This window comes from Callorhinus ursinus, unplaced genomic scaffold (genome assembly GCF_003265705.2).
Source record: "Callorhinus ursinus isolate GAN/ISIS: 27379988/994484 unplaced genomic scaffold, GSC_fseal_2.0 scaffold8, whole genome shotgun sequence".
Taxonomy (NCBI): Eukaryota; Metazoa; Chordata; class Mammalia; order Carnivora; family Otariidae; genus Callorhinus; species Callorhinus ursinus.
In genome coordinates this window covers 66788650-66804918 of record NW_027397070.1, presented here as the reverse complement: position 1 = coordinate 66804918, position 16269 = coordinate 66788650, and positions in this window count along the sequence as shown.

Sequence of the window (16269 nt, the reverse complement as noted above, 5' to 3'; positions counted from 1 at the left end):
CTCTCACACTGTGTCACCTTTGAAATGGGAAATACGGTGTTAGAACGTTTCCTAAATTCCTGGAACTCTCCTGCATGACCAGCCTCCCATAGGCTGCAAGTTCTTGGAATAGTACCAAGAAATACTCCCTCTTCTCCTGGTGGGAAGGATTTTTTTTTTTTTTTTTTTTTTTTTTTTTTTTTTTTTAGTGAGAGAGATGGGGACAGAGGGGGAGAATCTTAAACAGGCTTCATGCCCAGCGGGGAGCCTGATGCAGGGCTTGATCTCACAACCCTGAGATCATGACCTGAGCCAAAATCAAGAGTCAGACACTTAACTGACTGAACCTCCCAGGCGCCCCTGGGAAGGGTCTTTTAACACTATTCCATCAGGTTTGGGTCTGGCAGTGCCTGCCTCTCAAGTGCCTTTCCTTAGCTTCTTCTAGAAAACTCCTTCATAGCATTAAAAGTCTGGTTCCAACATTCTGTCTTTATAAAGCGCTCCTAGATTCCAGATGGTAGACTTATTCCATTTGTCCTCTATGAGTTCGAGGTTTTGTCTTCTGACTACTACTGAATTACTTTACAAATTATATTTTATTTATTTTTTATTTTTAGATTTTATTTAAATTCCGGTTAGTTAACATATATTGTATTATTAGTTTCAGGGGTAGAATTTAGTGATTCATCACTGGCAAAAAACACCCAGTGGTCGTTTCATCAAGTGCCCTCCTTAATGTCCATCACCCAGTAACCCCTTCCCCCCACCCTCCCTCCCCTCCAGCAACCCTCAGTTTGTTCCTTAGAGTTAAGAGTCTCTTATGGTTTGTTTCCCCCTCTGTTTTCATTTTATTTTATTTTTCCTTTCCTTCTCCTATGTCCATCCGGTTTGTTTCTTAAATTCCACCTATGAGTGAAATCATGATATTTGTCTTCCTCTGGAATATTACTCAGCACCAAAAACAATGCATCGTGCCATTTGCAATGATGTGGATGGAACTAGAGTGTATTATGCTAAGCGAAACAAATTATATTTTAATTATGAGCATTATCTAAAGTTCAAGTGAGACTATCTTTCTTGAAAGGGTCAGAGAAAATGTTTTCTGCATCTTCAATGTCTGAAACTATCCTTGGCACCTAGAAGCAGTGCATCACATGTTTGTGAACTGATTAATAAAAAAATTCCCAAGCAGTACTGATGTATGCAGAATTTTAAGGGGGCCCACACATTACTGTCCCTTGGTATACTCACTTCATAGTCCCTTCCCCTTTCAGTTTGAACAAGACTTATGATGATGAGCCCCCATGATGATCATATGGCAGCAGGGATTATACAAGTGTAATTAAGTCCCGAATCACTGAACTTTGAGTGAAGAGAAAAGCAGATTGTCCTGGGTGCATCTGATCTAATCATGGGAGCTTGTCAAAGACACTGAGACCTTCTTGAAGGAAGAGGTTTATGGTGTGAGAGGGCCTACAGAGTAGGCCATGTGGTGAGGACCTGAGGGCAACAGAGCCTTCCTGAGTTGAGCCGCCAGAGGGGCATGCACCAGCTAACACCTTAATTTCAGCCCCATGAGACCCCGAGCCAGAGACCCAGCCAAAATGTGCTGGACTCCTGGCTCACAGAAACTGTGAGGTCATAAATGAGCATTGTGTAAGCTCTTCAGTGTGAGGTGATCTGGTACAAGGTGCATGAGTTATGGTTCTCCAGAGAAACAGAACTATTATAGCTGGTTGATTAATTAATTAAAAATATATGTATATTTAAGATTTTATTTATTTATATTTTTTAAGGGCGCCTGGGTGGCTCAGCCGTTAAGCGTCTGCCTTTGGCTCAGGTCATGATCCCGGGGTCCTGGGATTGAGCCCCGCATCGGGCTCCCTGCTCAGCGGGAAGCCTGCTTCTCCCTCTCCCTCTCTGCCTGCTTGTGTTCCCTCTCTCGCTGTCTCTGTCTGTCAAATAAATAAAATCTTAAAAAAATATATTTTATTTATTTATATTTTTGAGAGAGAGAGAGAGCATGTGCCCAAGTAGGGGGAGGAGCAGAGGGAGAAAGACACACTCTGCTGAGCCTGGAGCCCAACATGGGGCTCAATTCCAGGACCCTGAGACCATGACCTGAGCCCAGAACCAAGAGTCAGACGCTCAACCGACTGAGCCACTCAAGTGTCCCAATATATATATATACTCATGCATAAATACTTTTTATTTTTCTATATAAATATAAATTCATATATATTATATTTGTATATAATATACATGGATTTACATATATTTATATGTAAATATAATATATGTATATAATTTTTAAAGAAAGATATGCAGATTTATTTTAAAAAATTGGCTCCTGGGACCGTGTGGGCTGGCCAGTCCAAATCCATAGAGCGGGCTAGAATGACAGCTCAGGAGGAGTTAATGTTGCAATCTTGAAGCTAAGTTTCTTCTTCTCCAGGAAACCATGGTTTTAGTGATTAAGGCCTTTCAACTGCTTGGATGAGGCCCACCCCCATAATCAAGGATAATCTCCTTTACTTAAAGTTAGCTGATTATAGATGTTCACTGAATCTACAGAGGCCTTCACAGCAACACCTAGATTCATGTTTGATTAAATAACTGGTTGCTGGAGCCTAGCCCAGCTGACAAATAAACTAACCATCACCCCACACAGCAATAGAAAACTAATACAAATTCATTGATGTTGAAAGGACAACATTAAAGTCATATAAATAAAACTTAGTGCAAAGCATGGCCTAGAGTACACTTGATAAATGTCTGCTTTTTTATTGTGACCATCTTTCCGGAAATTTAAATTTTTAAACAATACATATTCCCCACATGCACAAGGCAACATGAAAAAAATGGAATAATCACTGAACAGGGAATAAGGATTGTTAGAAAGCGTTAGTTTCAGAATTTGCCAGCTCCTTTATTTTGGGCAAGTCCCTTAACTTCCTTTGTTGCCTGACCTATAAAACGGTCTTACCTTACAGCAAGATCAGGTTCATTGATTTGAAAGTGATTTCTAATTGTACAGACCTTCTTAAAAATGATCCAGAAGGGCTTCCGATGAAAATAGTTTAAGACCATGGAAACAGAACCAGAAATTTAAAATCCACTTAGAAGGACAGGAGAGCACATTTATTTTGAGGGCTGATGAAATTATCAGGGTTGAGCAGGGGATTTAGCCTGGAGATTTTCAGCAGCGAAGGTAAAAAGAGAAAGCTGTTGAAACAAATTTATTTATTATAACAACAACTAATGCGTCTTGTCACATAATGGGGCAACACACATTCATAGGTGAGAGAAATATTTCTTTGAGATATTTGATTATGTTGTGACTCATAAAAGGGACAAATGATGGATCCGCTCCAATAGTATGGATGTGAGTCAGGCTGGCCTGAGTTCAAGTCCCTGATCTGCCAGTTTCTAGATATCACCCCGAATGAGGACAGGATATTTACTGTCTCTGAGCCTCCATCCCTCATCCCCAAATTGGAAAGATGCATATCTTCTTTATTGAGTGGTTGTGCTGTTTTTAACGAAGCTGGTGCATCTCCAGTGCTTAGCACAGCGTGGGATGGAGAGGATGGACGTTTGCTAGTTAATTTGAATGTTGACTGCAATTGTTATGGCAGATATTTAAAAGTTCTTCTTATGGTCTTTGGTCTTACAAACTCGTGGTAGAAGTTGCCCCGACTCTAGAATGAATACACAAGCATTAGTTCCATCTACACATATCTTCTGAGTACACTGGTCTCAGAACTAATTTAGAGGTTATAGAGCCATTATGAGTCTTAATTTTATTATCCATAAAAGTTCAACACTGAGTGAGGGAATGATGTCTGCCTTGTCAGGGAGTGGAGTGTAGTTAGGAAATACAACAGGTGAGAAATAAACCTGGAGCTTCTAGAGCTCTCCAGACCTCAGTGAAACCCCAATCTTCAGACTCTGGATCCATCCCACCCTACTTCCTGCCTCAAGATCATCTCGACCTGGGAAAACAGATGGTCCTTTCCAGGGTGATGTTCATATATATGAACCTCACATCTCGACGAACATGTGTCTGACAGGAAATAGATGTTAGGGCACGTTGCACTTCAGCAACCATAATAGGGCAAAATTAACCTCTGCTCAAATAAACCCTTCCTAAATGCAGTGCCAGATACTAATAAGCTGAGAGCTTATCTTTGTGAGACTTGAATAAGCTATAAAATGGAAGCTCTTTTTCCAAATAAGAGACTGCCATACACCAGTAAGTGCGATTATCTGAAGAGAAGGTTGTTTTACTTATTTATTTTTTTCCTTAGGATATCAGACCTGCTAGTCTACATTTCCACGGATTCATAGTCTTTCAATTAGATACTCAGTTGAATATAAATCACTTTGCCAGTGATCCTCGCGGAGGAATGTTTGGGAAAAAAAAAAGCGAAGAAAAAGCTTTGCAAACAAGAGGTCTCATCATCTCAATATTACACTTTGTCATTAACGACACTGACTGTTTCATTTATTATTCAGCCCAACTTAAGAGTAATTTGTGCTGAGAGCAGGAGCAAAAAGGGGAAAAATGAAGGCTGGAGAGAGTGTTTATATTAGAAATAATTTTAAAATAGTGTCTCTAATGCATAGTGAGAATGAATGTTTTTTTTCACCATTTAAATTCAATTATATGCACAGTAGTTTTGCCTTTCTCTTAAGTAGCAGAATGGTCCTATAAAGCCTTAAATGCAGTGATTGTTTGAGTATATGTACTCTTCCTTCCTTCTTCTTTTCTTTTTTTTTTTTGCACTGCATCTTCTATATACCTTTTATTTACAAATTAATTATCCTTCAATGGAAAGCTTTTTAAGGTGAAGAGGTTCTTTAAGAGTTACTTCAAGATGTGAACATGAGAGACATTAAGATCCCTGGTTGCATTTGTTTGTTCTGCCCACAACCATGTGTTATGCCTCTAATAGGTCCCAAATACCATGTTAGGCACAGAAATTACCAGGAAGTAAAGATGAATCCCTGCCCATGTAGGAAAGATTCCCAAAGGCAGCTGGCCCGGGAGCAAGCAATTACAAAGAGGCCATGAGAAATGGCAGCAGGGGCTTGAGGAGGATGCACCATGGAGGCAGCTTCTGATCTGAGACATTGGTGGACAGTAATGTCTAGGAAGACTATCTGGGTGTAGTGTGTTGGGGACCCATAGGAAGATCAAGTTTGCTGAAGAGCAAAATGTGAAGAAGAAGAACAAGAACAAGAAGACGAAGAAGAAGACGACGACGAAGAAGAAGAAGACAAAGACGAAAAAGATGAAGAAGAAGAAGAAGAAGGACGACGAAGAAGAAGAAGATGAAGAAGACGAAGAAGAAGGAGGAGGAGGAGGAGGAGGAGGAGGAGAAGGAGAAGGAGGAGAGGAAGAAAGAGTAAAATGTGAGGGCAAAGTCAATGGAAGGGAAAATGGACAGCTGAGTAGGCTTCACATCATGAGGGACCTCTCATGACTTCAAAGGATGTTCAGCAAATGAGCACATGCAAATGGGTGAAATCAGAATGACTTAGTAGTGCCAATGTCAATTTCTGAGTGATCATTGGAGGGAAGCAGAGTGACAGGTACACAGGAACTCTGCACTATTTTTGCCGTTTCTTGTGATTCTAAGATTATTTCAAAGTAAAAGTATTTAAAATATTGAAAAATTATGTGTAATTTTGAAAAAGGATGTTAAGACGTGAGGGTAATGGGGAGCCCGCACAGACTGCACTGCAGAGATGGGTTGCCTAAGAGGTGGGACTTGGAAGGGACTTCAAGGTTTTCAACCACACTCACCTGTACCATGTGGGAAATTAAGTAGAATCCCAGACAGGACTAATGGGTCACAAGATACATTAATGATGGAGCTGAACTGACATAGACTTGATCATTGGCTTGCTGCTTGTTTCATTTTCTGCATGTGTTTAGTTGGAGATGCTGACCTATATGGGAAAGAGCATGGTCTTTTCAGACAGACCACCTGCTCCTTATCCTGCTCTTATCAGCTGTATTCCTTGTGGGTCGTATCCCAAAGTAGTTTAAGGCACTCTCTGGACTCAGTGGCCCAACACAAACTCTACCTCCATCACCTGTGGGACTCAGGGTCAAGTGTGCTTCATGTTCTCCACCTTTCGGACCAAGGAACTTATGGTACCTGTCACATAGCTTTGTGGCAAGAGCTAAACTGGTACATGAGTGCGAAGTTCTCAGCGTCTGTTGTGACACAAGGGTGTTACATAAATATTTGTACTGTTTGAGCTGACTGCATCTCTGGACATGTTATTTAATCTTTATGAACCTGCAGGTCCACATCCGTAAAATGGGGATAATCAGGTGTACTTAGCAAGGCCACCGAGAAGACAGAGTGAGATGGTATGTGTTGTAGGTCTTGAACGAAGACACATTAACACCTGTTGGTTCCTCTTTTTCCTGTCTCTTCACTGGCCTTCCTGCCTGGCCAGCCTCCCCGTGCCCAAATCCACCAAGTGCACGTGGCCAAATCCCCAACCCCCACGGATAGCCTGGTCTTTCATCTTAGAATATTTTTTTTGAAAAAATAGATATTTATTATGGAAAAAATGAAAAAAAGAAGTGTAAATACAAGGAAAAATACGATCCTCGAATTTTATGTCTAGAGTCATGTGCTGTGAATGTTTTAGCACAATTTCCTCCAGGTTCATTCTACATATTTTTACACAGATGAATTTATTCAGAGAGAGAACAGTTTTGTATCCTCTCATTTATTGGAGAGGAGGATAATGAGCTAAAGAGCCTTTTCGTTTGTCATACATTTTATTTCAACAACTTACAATGGCTGCATAATAGTCCCTTATGGGAGTAGTATACATGTGCATTCAATGATCTTTGTACAGAAGAATCTTTGCATACATATATTCTTCATATATATATATATCTCCTTCATATTCTTTATATTCACATGTATATATTCATGTATTCATATATATGTGTGTGTGTATATATATATATATATATATATATATATATATATGACTAACCTGAATTATCAGCATCATGGTGAACACTTCACACATATAACTAGGGCTTGCTAATGGACTTGCTTAATGTTGGATTCTTGTCTCTCCACTGGAGTTTCTGAATATCATATGATTATCCCTGGATTTCACCCTGTTGATTTTTCTGAAATGGATCAATTCTGGGTAGCTGTGTCTTGCTTGGTATATGACCTGGTTTCTCACCTCTTTGGGCATCATGTTCCTCCTCCAAAGGACTGGCTTTTTCACTCCAGAGGCAGGTCTTGTCTGGGCTCCTGTTCCATCCTGGCTTGCTGGATGCTATCAGTGTTAGTATTACTATTCTCTATTTTTCAAAAGCAGGAACAAACAAACAAAAACCCACAACTGACTCTTAATATTTTATCAGGAAGCCTTTCGAAGACACTTTGATCCTCCTGTTTTCTTTATTTCAATTTTGAATGGAAATATCAGATACTCCAAGAGGTCTAAAGTGGAATGGAGAGAACATGATTTGGTTCTAAGTGGGTTAGCTGTGGTGCAGATATGCACAATTACAATTCTAGTTCCAAAAGGCATGAACTTTGAGCTACGGCAGAGCTGAGTTCCAGTCTCAATTCTTCCCTTTCCTAAATGTGTGAAGGATAATAAGGTCTTGAGCCTCTGTGACCTTCAGTTCCCTGCTTGACTGGTCAGAATGACAGTATCGACCAGAAAAGTCAATATGGGGTTTTCTGATCACTGTGTTTGTGCCAGTGGCTGGCCACTCTGGGGGCAAATCCAGCCTCTGGGAAAACTGGTACATTAGCAAATGTTGGTAGAAAATCATGACACTATTGCTCATTATCGGGGTGGGTTTAGACAAGATAGTGACCCCTAATAAGCCTCAGTTTCTCCCTGAAAAAGATAGAGAAACATGTATTTATTTCATAGGACGGTTAAATCAAAAGGAATAATGCATTTAAAGTGCCTGGCATATGCCAGGAACTCAATAAATATTCATTTCTTCTCACTCTCCTCCATCCTAATGCCATCTTGGATTTCACCACAAGGCGTTTGACCAGGCAAAGAAGGTCACATTGGAGACTCGGGCAGTGTGGAGCCACACGCCTCCAGACTTTTCAGAGAATGATTGAAAGTTAAACTGGGCCAGGAGTCTGGTGACGTTTGGGTGAGAGACAGAGTTAAATTAAGGTTTAATCTTAGCCCCTTCCATGTGTTAACCAGGCTGTGCAGAGCGAAGAGCTTGAAAGAGATTCAATGCTGAATTTTCTCACTAATCTGATGAGAAGAGAGAGACACGGAAAGAAAGAAAACGAGAGAGAGAGGGAGAATCAGAGTTCAGATGGCTAATTTTCTAGCCAGCAGCTACTGGAACGTTTCCATTAGGAGATATGAAAAGAGACAAAGAGAAATAATAACGGAAGATGGGCTTTGTTGGCCAGAAAAAGTTCTCATTCTGCCGGGGTGGAGGGCAGTGGGCAAGAGCGCGGATGGAAGCAGGTACTCGGGGGATATATTTCATTTTAATGTAGTCACTTCAGTACCTCTCTATCTGCACATTCAATTAGCATCGGAGGGAAAAATAAAAGTCCCTCACATGTCAGCCCGCTTCCCAAGCTCCGGGGACAGAGCTGGGTAAATGCAGTGACCTTACATCACTCCCCTCAGAGAGCACTCCCCATCTCTGTATTGGCCTCCAACGTAAAAGAAAATGGATATATTAGTTCTTGTCCTTTTCTGTTTCATTCAGGAAATAAGAGGTTTAAGTGTCGTTTTAAACGAAAGCGGTGGAGTCATTGCCTTTTTTGTAGTTTATCCCTCGTCCCCCAGAGTCATAAGCATCAACCGCCTATGACTATTCCTTTTCTCCCTTCCTTGTTCAGTGCATTTTGCTGATTCAATGAAATATGGCCCATGAGTCCATCCATCCATCGTCTCCAAAGCACTTAGATGGGAAGTGGCAAGGTGAGCTTTGGATGGAGCTTCCAAGGCCACGGCCAGTGGCCATGAGGCTTCCTCCAGCTTTGTCTCCCGCCATATTTTTCTCACATGATTCCAGTTCTCCAGTTTAACTTGTTTGGCCTTGTGCTCTCCCGAATCATTTCTTTAGGTCATAAGTTCCTGAGAGGCCCGTTACCCTTGATTCTCAAAATTCTACTAAGTCTTCAACATCTTGATCAGATTGTATTCCTCAGGCCTCCCTTCCCCAACTCTGCTGACACATCTCTTCAATCACCTCACCTCTGCACGAACTTGAGAGAGTCTGAATTCAGAAGCATTCATTCATCCATCCATCACGTCTGTTCTATTTGTGGACAGCTTTCCAAAATGGCCTTGCTATTTGTAGTTCCATACACTCTTCCAAAACCTTGTTCCTCTTCACCACAAGGTGGTCTTTGGCCCCCTCTCCTGCAATATGGGTAGCATTTGTGACTGCTGCCTTGACTAATAGGAAGTGGAGGTGATACTGCATGAATCTGCTCTAGGTGAATAAAAGTCCTTGCCAGCTATCACCCTTAGAACCTCCATGTTGGGAGAAAGCCCGGGCCACATGAAAAGGCAGCAGGTAGGTGTCCTCATTATAAACAGCCTATAGTCAGTATCAAGCACCACAGGTGTGAATAAATGAGCCTTCAGGTGATTCCGGCCATTGAACCACTCCACTCAAGTATTCCAGCTTAGGACTCAGACATCTCCGAGTGGACACTACTATCCCCACATCCCCTTGTTTGTATGGCTTACCCACAGAATCGGTGAGCCTAAGACTGGTCACAGCAATTAAAAAAATAAAACACTCTTCACTCATCCATCCATCCACCAATCCAACCATCCACTCATCCATCTACCTAAGACACATTCATTGATACCCCACTGTGTGTCATAGACACAGACGTGAGGATGCAGAAGTGAAGATGAGAAATTGCCTGCCCGGAGGAGCTCAGCGCCATGCCATTCATTCTATTGATCCATGAACCCTGAACAACCATAAAGCACCCTTCCTAATATCCCATTTCAGACATTCACAGTCAATTATGCTTATGTTTCTGCGCTGCCATTCCAATTAAGCTCCTTTAGAATAAGGGACCAACTCCATATTTCCCATGATACATAGCACAGTTTCATAAACTTAATAGATGTTTGATATGGATTTGTTAATTAAAAAATTCAGTTCATCTACTCGCATTAGGTTTTCCACGTCCCAAGCAAATAAACTAACTACATATTGGAAAAAGACCTGAATGAATGAAACCATTCTGTGAATAGGAGAGAAGGAATAAAGACATCAACAGGGTTTTTTGTTTTTTGTTTGTTTGGTTTTTTTTTTTTTTGGTTCTTACTACGTGACCGGAAACTGCTGTTTTATTTAATGCCCATAGCAATCCCATAAAAAACATGATAAGCCTCAAATTACAGATTTGGACTTTAATCCAGACTGACTCAGTTGTATGGCTACTGACTGGCACTCGGAGGTTAGCCAATGCTGGAAAACCCTGCCCAGCCACTGTGGTGGTGACTCCCATTGTGAAGACATGACACAGGTGACACTTGCTTACAAGACCTTTGAACAGGCTGCCTTGAGAACCATGTTTTTCACGGTGCTTCCCTGTATCTTCTGTGCCTCCGGTAAGTAGCAACTTTGCTGCTTATGTACATTCCGGATGCCTCCTCTTTCAAGTTACTGATTAGGATCCAGGAAAAAATGTTACTGATTACTACTCCCATTTCTACACGGGGAAAACAAGGCACAGGGCTTTGGGGAAAACAGTTGAAAATCCTCATGGAGCCTTAAAAATTAAAAAAGAAAACACATTTTTATCTACTTTAATTTTTGCTCTTACACATTTCGTGAACAGGAATGTTGTGAAACATTGTTGGGCCTATTTCAGTGAACACGGGAATGAAGCTGAGGAGTTTGGAGGCATCTCCTTGCCAAACTGAAAGCACATCTTACCCTGTTGCCCGGCTCCATGAGGAGGCTCCCATGAGGAGGCATTCGTAATGCGAATATGCCGTATCACTCTGAGTGACCTTGACATCCGAAGCCTCCAGTTTCACAAATAACCCATCTGTGTTGAGGCTGTGGGTGGGGTAGTGTCTAGAAAGATGATGTCACTGTTTATTAAAAGAAACTGTGGTGTTAGGAGTTCTTCTTTGGATAGTGGGACTTCTCACAAGAAAATCCAAGAACCCCAGAAGCTTCTGGATAGCATATGTGGTTCTATGGGTAAAGAAATACTCTTTCTTCTAACAAAGTCCTCCTCTGCTGCTTCTAGAGAACTGTGTAATTGCAACCAGAACTCTGGATGTGATGATAGTGACACCATTAGCCCAAACCAGTTTTAAAATGTGGAAATTGAAGGCTGCTGGGTGGGTGGGTGGGGGGTCACTTGCCCAAGGTCAGCAGTGGTTCAGGAAAGTTGTGGTCAGTTTTGATCTGCGAAGTCAGCACATGGCGGCCAGACTTTAGTGCCACACACCTGGACCCAGTCCACCTACCCCTCCAGTGCCCTAACCTATTCTCAACCTTCCTGGCTCCTGTGAGTCTTTTGGTCCAGTCCTCATTGCTTCCATAAGGATGTTTGATCACTGCCTCTCTTTCAAGCAGTGTTGTTCCCTAGAAGGGGGCCGGGTATTAAACACATAAGCATGCCAGGTAAAAATCCTCTAGGGATTGGGGAGGAATCATTCAAATTCAAATATGTAGTCTGTTTTGGCTAAAGCAACACGTGTTGAAACTGGCTGGAACTGGCTTCATGAAGCCAATTTGGAAGCTACCACGGGCCATAAAGGAGCCTTGATGTTTTGTTTGACAGGCTGGTCTAGATGACCTTTGATGGATCTTCATCTCCTCGAACATCCTTTCTTTTGCTAAGTCAGTCCGGAGTTGCCATAACATAAAGCCCCTCTTCCCAAGATAGAACCGTCCTTTCCTCCGTCGTGCATTCCCATTGCTTTCTTGCCATAAAAAGAAAAAGAAGAGTAAATAATATCAATCCTAATCACAGCAATAACAACAGGAAACCATTGCTAGATGTTCACACCCGGGATAGGGAAAATGTGAGGTGCATTTTTTCATTTCGTAGTGAAAACTATCCTAGGAATGGAAACTCTTCTTTGTTCCATCTTGTAGATTAGGAAACTGAGGCACAGATAAGTTAAGTGGCCTTTACAAAGTCTAAAAACTGGTCCAGCAAAGGCTCAGGGACACACACGTCTTATTCTAGAGCTCCAGCTCTCACCACCAGACATCTGTCTCTATTGGCCACCTGCCACTCTGTGAAGAACTCCAGCACTCTTTTCTGACTTTAATTGTTCACCATTCTTCTCTTCGGCTTGACTGTGAGCTTCTCAAGGGCTTCAACTATAATTATGACTCAAGTAACATTTTATGAATGGGGTAGTGATGGCCTCGAAAACTTTGAAACTTAGAACTGTACGTTGGTATCATCATGCATCACTGTGCTTTTGAGGGAACACACGCAGAGCCTCTCATGAGGGAGACACGTGGCAGAGCCATTTTCTTATTTTCGTTTCTTTCGTTCTGTTTCGCAATCCGCGACTGGCCCTTTAAGTCATCACTGTGCCATCTCTAAGTTTTGCTGCATAAAGGGCTTTTCCTAAAATGGGACACTTCATTCTGATTGCTTCCAATTACATCCTCACTTGATGTGAATCAAATCAAGACTTTGCTGCCTAACACCCCCATGATCTCATCTCAGTAAAAACCCACCAAATCGTGACTAAATATGACAATGAAGGAGGAGAGATCCTCAAGTGTCCCCTTCAGTTCAGGGAGGGCAGTGCCCACAGCGTGCTCCAGAATCATGCCCGTGATTATCAGGGGTGCCCAGGCAGTTGGTAGGAGGGAAAGGTTAATGGGAATCGGGGTTGCCCTCAAGACACCTGCATCTGGTGACGAAGAGGGGGAATCTGATCTAGATACTCTGACACTTTGTCAATAACCAAGGACACTTGAGACCATTGCCTACAGTTGTCCTCCAAGTTATTTCTTACACTAGTAATTGCATATGATTTGGGGAATGAAAGGAATCTATGATCAAATAATTATGGGACACATCTCATATAGGAAGGGTCACAATGTGCCTCTGCATATGAAATCTCTGAAATGTACAGACAAGAAATCTCAACTATAATCTAGTATACTGCATGCTTCCTCAGTCATTATGGCAGGAATGATTAGTTGTCATTGAACACACATTCTCTCCAACTGCCTTGGAATAGAACTCTGATGTTATCCACATTGGCAATGCCCTTGACTAAAACACTACACTTTCCAGCATCTCTTGCAGCTGGACATAGTTGTGTGACTACATTCTGGCCCATGAGATAAAAAAACAGATGTGTCATAAGGGACTTCAGGAAAGACTATTTCAAAGAAGTGATTTATCTAGAAGAAGCACCATACATATCCACCATGCTTCCTACTTCCTCATTCCTGTTATTTGGAATGCAGATGTAATGGCTGGAGCTGTAGCAACTATCTTAAACTACTGAATGATTTTGAAAATGGAAGTCATCGCAAAGGATGGTGGGAAGAAAGATAGAAGGATCTGGGCTCAGATCAGCCCACGGCTGCTCATCTCTGGATGAATTTTGCTTCAAAGAAAAATAAACTTCCATCTCGTTTAAGCTACTATTATTTCTGATCTCTTTTATTAGTACTGAAACAAATTCAGATTAAACGAGTCACTGAAACGCTTTACTGCATGACTTACTATTAACATCCTTTAGAACACATTTTGGAAAACATGGATCTGACTCAACCCTCAGTATCTACACCTGAAGGAGAAAACCCCAGCCCAGAGAAGAGACATACACTTGTCAGATGTGACACTGATAAGTTCAGCTGCGGATCTGGACATTGGCCCAAGTAACCTGATAATTGGCCCCTAGCTCTTACCTCTTTCAAGCATATTTTCCAGACCAATTTGAAAATCATTTTAGATCCACAGTATAAATTACTAAGGGCATAAATTTACAGATCTTCAAGTGCCTCTGATAGAAACTCAGGGTGCCTCGGAGAGCGAAAAAATCATTTCAGGCAACCTTGTCCTAGAATGTTCACCACTGGGCATTTGGGGAGACTTGAAATCCCCTTGTCACTCAGGCATGAGGGGAAGTCTCTCTAAGAGAAGGCAAGGGAGGCAGCAAGAATGATACTTTTATCTTCTCTGCTTTCAAATCCAAATAAATCAAGAAGGGCTTCCAATTTGCCCTTCAAGAATGCCACAGTGAATGGCTTGGGTGCTCTATCAACTTGTCTCACAGCTCCCAGGCTGATTAAAACACCTTGAGGAACCAGCAAGTTGCTACAGAGGCAAAAATGTGGACCCTGTTTGATGGGGCTCTCGAGTAGATAAATCTACTTTGTGTCAAACCTGTGGAGACAAACTCCTCCTGTTCCTGTTTCCGTGGACTCAGGGACTCAGGTCTGCCCACACACACATATGCACTACCTCCTCCCACATTCATACACAACCCCTCCCACCCACACACAGAGAGGCATGGGCATACACACACATCACACACACACACACACACACACATATGGCACCTGGATACACACACACATATCACACACAAGCCACACACACACACACCCATGTACATACCACACCTCACATACACTGTGAACTCGGCTAGGCTGAAATGGAAACAGGAAAGGAGGAAGCTGTATCATTAATTACTCCCCCATTGTTAGGAAAAATTTTAAATTATGATATTGTTACCTGAGGGCTTGCTGACAGACTTCTTCAGTTCTCCACCTGGCGTAATTCCAAGACTTCTTTTCTCCTTTCTTACTTTTGAATTCTGGAATGCAGACAGCAGAATTTTCCATCAGTAAACGAATGTGTCTAAACCCCAATTATCACGCTGTGTCACAAGAAGGGGCCTGAGCCACCAGGTTACTCCACCTCCAAGCCATGAAATATGGGATCCTTGCGCTATTCATAGCTTGAACCTCCCCAGAATGTCCTAGGGATTTGGAGGTCTTTCCCTTATACACTTGCAGTCACACTCATTTTTAAGACATTGCTAAAAAACCTGTGGTGGCATTTCCTATCTTATCTTCCGTAAGTTCTCACATTTTCAGAGGAATATAGGAAAGTTCTACAGCCTTTTTTTTTTCTTCTTGCACAAGCCAAAGCTGACTACTGTAACAAATGACCCCCAGGTCTCAGAAGCTCAACAAATACAAATTAGCATCTTGTCCCTCTTTATCATAGTCCAAATGAGGTCAGTGGGAGGGGGCACTTTGCTCTGGGCCAGGGTTTGGCAAACTACAACCCACAGACTCAGTTAGCCTGTCACCTGTTTCCATAAATAAAGTTTTCTTGGAATACAGCCATGTCCATGCACTGGAGTGGTGTCTGAAAGTCTGCGGACCCTGTTCCAAGCAGGCATGCAGGGACCCCATCTCCTTCTGTGCTGTGATCCCACTCACTCCTTAGTTCTTGACATCGCTGCATTATGCTGGCAAATGATGAGAGTGAACGTAGCTCACCTGTGGGAAGACGTTTGTGCTTTGTTTTCTTCTGCTTTTTTTCTCTTTTTTTTTAGGGGTTAGGCGTGAAAAATGATGTACAAGATTTCCGCTCACATCCCATTGACCAGAACGCAGTCACATGGCCACACTGATCTCTCAGGGGAGCTAACACTGGAGTCTACCTTTGTGCCCAGGAAGGAGAGCCAAGGTCTACAAGTCCCTCCTTTCTTTCTTGACTTGCACAGCTACCTCCCAGCTGCCGAGATTCCCGCAGCTTCTACGCGCGTGCTGCCTCTCACATCCTTCCCCAATCTCTCGCCCCTGAGCAACTGCCCCAGTTCAGGTCCGGGTGCCTTTCCCATCTGTTGTTGGAGCTATATCCTCTCTCCCTTTGTATCTTCAGTCTGCGTCTTTTTCCTGCCAAGTCCACCCTGTAATCTCTTGCCCTTTTGACGAAACAGCTTCAGAGGCTCCTCTTTGTCCATCACGTAATTGCCAGGACTGGCAGTCAAGTCTGCCCAAGGTCTGACCAAAAGGCCTGGTTTTAGCCTGATGTCCTCTCATGCCTGACTCCAGAGCTTTCTTTCCCACCAAATTGATTATCTTCTTCTCATTACTCTGTTGCTTGTTATCTCTGCATGGAAGACACATCATTCCTTCTGCCTGGAAAACACTCATCTGCCCAGTCCCCAACTATCAGATCTATGTCCACATATCCACATATGACCCACCTTCCATTTCGCTAACTATAGATATCGCAGGGGACCAGG